At 31.3% G+C, this 8,501-nt stretch overlaps 1 pseudogene; it reads right to left on the bottom strand.

Moving 5' to 3' along the window:
• Positions 1-6,327: 6,327 nt before the first annotated feature.
• LOC120153405 lies at positions 6,328-8,501 on the bottom strand (annotated as a pseudogene).

Genomic DNA, 8,501 nt, shown 5'->3' with positions numbered 1-8,501 from the left:
AGAGATGATATAAGAGAGAATTTTGGAGTGTGATAAGGAAGGAAGGGCGGAGATTTAATAGTGAGATGAGCACATCCCATTTTATGGCAGTTTCTGGTTTTACACACTGATTATGGTAGTATTAACTTTCTTTTTTACCCTTTCGGGAAATCAATAAAAAATAAAAATCTGAAAAACTAGTGTATATTAGGCCATAGCTGGCCGCTCTGTTGACAGTTTGCTTTGCAATTGCAGGGCACCGAGAGCAAGAGGATCCGTGCCTGTTCGGGTCCACATTTATTTTTTACTGCAAAACATATACGTCTGCTTTTCTTTTTCTTTAAAAAAATTATTCAATTTAAATTGATAAAATGCCCATATAATATAGAAGTGTCCTAATGCAGTTGAGAAATGTATATGCATTGCATGTGATTTTTTCTTTTCTCAACTTAGACGATATTTAAAATGTTTTGGGAAGTCAATAGAATATTCAGAAGATTTTATAAAAACGTCTTGATTACGGATGATTTTCGTGAAGACGTGCAGACGAAGAAGACATAACATCTTTTACAGGATAACTTTTGTACATAATAAATTATATTCAGTGTAATAGAAGACGAATTTGAGAGACTCGTAAAGATGTTTAAAGTGGTTTGCATAGATAATAAGCATTTTCTACAAGTGTGTTGTGTCGAGGATCCAAATAGAATAAGAAAGCAACTAGAACAAGTTTGAAGGTCTCTGGTTCGGACGATGGGAAACTGATCATAGTCATGCACGAGGATTGAGAAGACATGTCATCTATGCATTTTTCTTGTAATCACCATGAAATCCTGATGTCTTCATCGGACACCATAAATATTACCCCAATTGAAAAATAAAATCTCAAATATAGTACACAAACAATTATTTTTCTCAACTATATCATGGAGCAATTTTATCAATTAAAATTATTTATTTTACTATTCATATTCAAATTAGAATTATTTCCCTCAATTTTATTGTTAATTTTAAATTTCTTACCGACCAAATCACATAACCACACTTATTGCATTGCATTTTAGAGAATGGAGATAGTGGCATAGTGCTACATACTAGGAATATTTTTAAGTTTTAAATTGTTTTTACTAAAAGGACGGAATAATATTGGTTCACCCCTACCAATCCAAAGTTCAATTTCCACGTCACTGCCGACCCGATGATGAAAAAAGTGCATGATTTTTATTAGCAAGAGATAGAAAAAAGCATATTTTTATTTTCGTACATTAATTTTGATTATATTATCAAATAATGGATTATGAATTAATTTAAATAGATGGACGGTGAAAACATTTTTCAAATAATTAATAATTCATCCAATGACACGTCTTATTGATTTTGTTTGGTGTGTTCCAGATTCAAGAAGAGGTCTATTTGTTATCAAAGTGGCGGAACTGTTATGCCTAAATTAATAAGCTCAAGTCCCATTACTTTGACGTGTTATTTTCAAACTTCCGAGTCAACTGCTGATTTCCAATAGCACAGAACATTTCCCTCATCGTGTGGGATTTTCTAACATCACAATCTCCAATTACATTATATCAACACTTTTACGAGAAGTGGGATTAAGAGTAAACGCTAAAAACAGAAACAGTTACGACGACCGATTAACTAACCTTCTTGCTTAGGTAATAGGAAAAAATACCATTCAATTTTCCGTACACAAAAGTGACGCACTGATGGAGGAGAAACAAAAAATATGTCATTTAATCCTATGACGATACTAGATTTTGCTAGAAACTTGTATGGATTAAGATTCATGGGCACTATTAGGGCACTTAGCCAAACAAGTGGGGCGGCATTAGAATGAGTTAATTTTTGTTGTGTTTTTTTAAATGAAAAAATATTTTTTTATTAGTTTGATATGATTTTAAACTGATATTGATTTGAAAAATTTTCAAATTATTTGATAATAAATATTTAAATATTTTTATAAACGACATGTTTAAATTAAAATCTTTAAAAGTAATATTATCTCTTTAATCACTAAATTTAGTTGATTCTAGCAATGAAAAAGATGTCCGGTTTTTTGGCGACGGAAGATTGGTTAGCATGGTCAAAAGTGGGAACCTCATGCCCATTTGTGTGATTAATAATGCTATCTTAACGTTTATTTCATGAAAATTTTAATGAATGTAGAGACATGATTGGGCCAAAATCGAATGCTTTTTTTTATAAATATTTTCCTAATATACCCAATTTAAACGAGAATCGAAAGCTACGTTTTAGTTGATGAAATTTAATTTGATTTTAAAAAATTTAAAATTATTTGAATTATTTGAGTAATTTGGTTTAAATTTTAATTTTAAATTGAGTTGGAATTTTTAAAGTTTGAATAATCAAGTACTTTAAAACAATTATTTTTAGTTAAATAATTTGATTATTTTATGATTTGGTTCATAATTTTCCTATTTCTTCAAATTATTATTTGTTTTAAGTTCATTTTAAGTAAATTTAAATCACATGTTCCTCAATTATTGTAGAATACATATCTAGGTTAAAATTTTCTTTTTACAATTTGATCCCTCAACTTTGTATAATTTTTTTTATTTCTTCAATTTCTTCGTCGTTTTACGTCTATTTTTATCATATTTTAATTACATGCTCCTATATCACTATACAATACCTATGTAACTTTGATTCTTATTTTTACAATAAATGTCATATTTTTAATTTAGTCCTTCAACTTTGCATTTTATTCAATTTGATCCTTTGATTGCAGTACTTTGTAAATTCTTTATTACCACCAATTCTTTGAATTCTTTATACTCTGATCAATACTTTATCCCAAAATCTATTATTCTTTTTTTTAATAAAAAACATTATAAATATATTATATAATTTTAAATGAAATTTAATTTATTAAATAATATTACAAATTTTACCTACGCGTGTAAAAAGGAATATGAATAAATATATATATGCATGCCACATATGATAAAGGAGAATTGCTTATATTAGGACAAACTAGTACACATATATATATATATATATGCATGCCACATATGATAAAGGATAATTGTTTATATTAGGACAAACTAGTACAATAACATCACAAATAATTGCATTTAAACTTAATAGAAATTCAAACAAATATATTCGATTCAACTCGACTTGAATTTCATAAATTCATCACGACTCAAAAAAATTTACTCGCAAACTCAATTAATTTGAATTTCTATCACTCAACTCGGTCGAATACTCATCTCCAATGAATAATGACATTACATGGTAATGTTTAAATGGAATGAAACTCATTTTAAGTTTCACTAGTGGACTCATCAAGTGATCTTAGTGGTTAAAGGCAGTGTTATTCTCCTTAGAGACACTGAGTTCGAGCAGTTGTACTTGCGGGTGTGTATACGTTGTCAATGACTAAATTTTTTTAAACAGATATTATCTTATAATCACCGACTATTAAAAAAAGGGTTTTACCAGTTTTTTTTTGATAACGTATGACCTCCCAATGCCAGGCTAAAGAACCCGACCCTACAAGACACCCACCAACTCTGTCCCCCCGCTTTTTTCCAGGATTCCCAACCAACACAGATCGAACCTAAGACATGAGACCAACTCATAATCCCAACAGCCCTTGTTTTGCCACCAAAACCTGCGGTGGTGGTTTTACCAGTATTGAATATGTCTTTAGTTACTTATATTATATATATTTTTCCATGATTTGAATGGGAGCGTAGTACAGTTGCGTTGCATGTCATTGCATTCGTCATGGTAAAGCTTGGAAGTAATGGCATTTGTAACTTCAACAAACCCGCTTTCTTAAATACCAATCAAAGCACTAGTTTACCAATTCCACAATCTGAATAATCCAGACGTTAACGCTTCAAAATTTTGTTTGGTTGAATGAATTAAAAGGAGAGAGTGAAAAAGTGAACAGAGTTAATTTTAAGCGTGTTTAATAAGAAAGAAAAACGAAAGGAGAAAATTTTATAAGGGATAATCATCTTTTATCATCATTTTCAAAATAATTTATTTTAATTTTAAAGAAAAATATAAAAGATGTATAAATTAATTAAAATTTAATTTTCTTTTCTCTCATTTTTACATCCTACCAATTATACCAATTGTTTTAATTTTTTTATCCTACCAAATCAATATAACTGAGAAACCACCAAAGTTTCGGCTGGCGACTATTTTACTAAAAATACTTAAAAAATAAATAAATAACCTCGATTTAACATCCCTTTTTAAAATATTATCCAAACTAATATTTTTTTTTTTGAAAATCGAGACAAAAAAGACGTGTTTGTGGTAACGCGCCTTGTACACACGGCGAAAAAGAGTGTCCTGGGGAGAGCGCCTTCGTTGAGGTGTTAGGAAGCATGTTCTATGAAGCGCACATCTCTATAAAATATATTTTAAAAAATACACTAAAATTTTTAAAAAAATAAAACTATAAGAACTAATAATGTAATTTAATACATATTAGTTTAATGAGTTAAAAAGCTATGGTGTTAGAGTTTCTTATTTTTACTATTTAAATATAAATTAGAGTTTATATTAATTAAAATTAAATATTTTTATATGTTAAAATATTTAAATATTTATTTTTAATTATAAGTTAAATTTTGTTAAGAAATATTTTGATGTGAATATTTTTAAATTAAAGTTAATTAAATAAATATATCTTTTATATTTTTTTATAAAGCATCATAAAATTCAGTTTATTGAGGAGAAACTGATATAATTTGAAGTTGCTGATGTTTACATCAGTTGATGAACAAAACCGTTTAATTAACAATAGTTCTTTGCTTTGTATTTTTCCCATACTGATTTGGGACACCATAATCCTTTCTCCGTTGCTTTGAAGAACTTTGGTAGTAGGCCTCAGACAAAGAAAAAGATTAATTTTGTTTTTGGTTTTGCTCCTTGTCAAAATGTGAGAATTTCACTTTGTATGCGATCCTTGTTAATCAATTATTATTGAATCTATTGATGTAAATGTTGAGATTTATAGATATGGAAACAATTGACATATTTGTAACTGGAAAGGAAGTATATGGATTGGCTTCTTCAAATGCATCTGATGTAAACATCAACAACTCTGAATTATATCAGTTTCTCGTCAACAAATTAAATTTGATGATGCTTTATAAAAAATATTATAAAATATATATTTATTTAATTAGTTTTAATTTTAATTTAAATATTTTCATCAAAATATTTCTTAACAAAATTTAACTCATAATTAAAAAATAAATATTTAAATATTTGAAAATATAAAAAATATTTAATTTTAATTAAGATAAACTCTAATTCATATTTAAATAGTAAAAATAAGAAACTCTAACTTAATGGAGTAAGTAAAAATAAAAAATAAAAACTACACGAGAAAAAGATAGAAGATCTATTTTTAATTGTTATTTCACATTGTTAGCAAATATAACATAAAAACTTCACTATGTCTATATAAACTAACACCATTAGACTCTTTTAACTCATGAAACTAATATGTATTAAAATATATTGTTCATCCTTATAGTTTTAATTTTTTATAATATTTTTTTAAATATATTTCATGAAAATTTGGGGAAGGCGCTTTTCTCATGATGTGCTTTCTCTCCATGTGTGCAAAGCGCACTACCCCAAACGCACCTTCTTACTTTGATTTCAGAAAGGATTTTATTAGGGATACTAGCTTAGGTAATATTTAGAGAAAGATGTTAAATCAGAAATTTTTAATATTTTGAGGTATTTTCGGATAAAATTGCCTTACTTACCACTTGGTTTAAAGGATCATTTCAATACCTTACCTGAGAGAGTTAGGTCGATTAATATTCCTTCAAATAACAAAGCGTCATATGGACGGCCGAATTCACATAAGATTCTTCAACACGTTAAAGAATCTTCCAATCACATTCAGAAAATACATGTTGATAGATTTTTCATATCATAATTATCATATATACTTGACATCAATTAATCACGAGATTTTTCGGACAACCATTTGAACCTCTCTATTATTGCTTACCTAAATTTGTATCAACAAATCCAAGTGTACATTTTGTCAAATAAAGAATTATTTTCAAGTGATCCACGTAACTGAGTGCTTCAAACGCGTCGGAACCATAGTTAAAAAGGAAGAGAAGATTATTTGAGATGTTATTCATAGGATTAAAGTTGATGGACTTTAGTGGAAAACAACGACAATAAAAGCAGAGATTACTCTTATAAAAGATAAGATAAACCTAATTGATATTATAAAGGATAAAAAAATGAACAGAAACTTAGGACACGAATTGTTCCATTTCATCATAAGGGTAAGAAAGAAGGCGAAGAATGGGGTTCTATTAAAGTTTAAAACATTTATCATTCCACAAATCCGAACATTCAGTTTAGGCAAAGACAAGTTTATTAAACAGGAGAATGTCCCAATCGCTTTAGCTAACAGGGTTTCACCTTACAAGAACCAAGCCATACAGTATTAAACATGACGAGAAATATACACATTTCCTGGTTTGATAAAAAGACGCTCCTTAGCAATACACTACGACGTTATATGAAGCCTCAGCCTACTACATGATTATTTCATTTCTTTGCGAGCAACTTCTTTGGAAGCTTATTGAAAGGGGTAAGCTTTAGCAAGAAAAGACGGGCAGCTTGCTCTTGCACTGTACCACCACATTTTAGCCCGCATGCCTGCAGTTCGGATTTCAGCCGCTCCAATCCAAGAACATTTAGAAATGATAAAAGAGTTAATGACGTATCGTCCTTAAACATTAAAAAAGCAACAACATTACCATGAGGCCCATGGCATGTCAATTCATATGCTGATTTTAAATTTCCCTCCATGATATCTTTTCTTCAATTATTCAATTTGTCTGGTCCAACAACATTTTACACAAGAACATGAAGACAAAGCTAATATAACATCAAATAGCTATGGCCAAATTTCCTTGGGCAAAAGGAAAGCATTTGATAAAATTGCAACAAGCCAACAGCTACAAACTGCTGAAAATCCTATATCATCTAGGCTTGCGATCATTGAGTTCACTGAAAGTAATATTTTTTAACAAGCTAGATGTATCAATGGTATTGATCTTTACTAGTATTAAGCCTACGAAACAGGTAAAAACTTCAAGTGTTCAACCATACCTCCATCTCTTCAGAAGAATTGAAGTCATTAAAGTTCAATGGCTTTTTGGGTTCTGTAATGTTAGCATTTGAAACTACTGTTTCCTTTTGAACTTCTGATTCCGGTTTAGAAGAGAACTTGACTTCATTATTAAGTTCACTTCCAACTCCTCCATTTTCTGCAACTGGAACACTGAAATGTTGACCAAATATTTACACCGGATTTTCAATTTTAGTTCCATTATGTCCCAACATCTCATCAGCTTGAACTGCTTCACTTCCAGCAATGACATCTGCTTCAACCATGACATTAGCATCTTCGCCACAAGATTCCGAGCTTTGCTGCAGAACAACCTCTTTCTCTTCCTCAGAACCAGTCTCACTTGAGGCGCCACCTGAAAATTCAATATCCTGATTTCCCCCCGAAACCAAACCAGAACTCCCCTCAGTTCCCTTACTAGAATAAGAATGATTCCCATTGTTTAAAACTACAGAATTCTCGTTCTCTTCTTCATACTCACTGCTATGATCACTATCACTCTCATCCACTTTCCTTTTCCCCATCTTATAAGAGCAAACAAAAACGAATAAATGATCAAAATATTAATACCAACCTAAATTACAAGCAAATCAAATGATCTTAAAAACTTACCACATCTTCAATTTTTTGGGGTCAGCTCCTTCTGGCACCGCCTTTCGCTTTCCATTTTGGCACGCTGCCCTAACGGACTCTTCAACCACCGCCACACACCTCGCTGACTCCTCCCTATACTTCTCGGCCTCTCCATCTCCAGCTCATTTTTTCCTAGTTTTTGTTTTCTTCTTAATAAAGTTCTCCGCGATCTTCTCCAAACTCCTCTGTTCCTCTTCCGCTTTTCACTCCTCCAACCTCTTCTCCGCGTTCACATGCCTCAGCCTCCTTCCGCTCATGTCTCCGCACGCCTCGAATTTGCTAGTCTTTTTTTGCCCGACCTTCGTGGCTGCGCCAGGTAGCAGCGATCCGAAACCTCTTTTGCCACCAATAAGCCGTAGGGAGAGGTTGAGGGCGTGGAAATCACCAAATCGTCATTGAGTTGATGGCCGCGAATCAGGCGCTGGAAGTTGATAGGGATTTTGGTAATTTCATGAATTCGGTGCTTGACATCGCCGACTTGGATTTGAGGGGTCGGGAATTGGAGCGACAACGTCCCACCATTGAGAAGTTTAACGAACAGCTGAAACTGCCTTGGGTTAAGGTTCTTGTTGCTGATACCGTTTCCGCTAATTTGATGATCTTCCATAATAATACGTTCGTGATTTGAGAGTAAAATTTCTTTGTTCCGTCTGAAACGAATTTGGGGATCAGGGGGAAATTAGGGTTGGGAATTGGGATCCCGATTGTAAAGAATCCC

The sequence above is a fragment of the Hibiscus syriacus genome, unplaced genomic scaffold (genome assembly GCF_006381635.1).
Source record: "Hibiscus syriacus cultivar Baekdansim isolate YM2019G1 unplaced genomic scaffold, ASM638163v2 tig00111100_pilon, whole genome shotgun sequence".
NCBI lineage: Eukaryota > Viridiplantae > Streptophyta > Magnoliopsida > Malvales > Malvaceae > Hibiscus > Hibiscus syriacus.
This window is presented reverse-complemented; position numbering and strand designations above follow the sequence as displayed.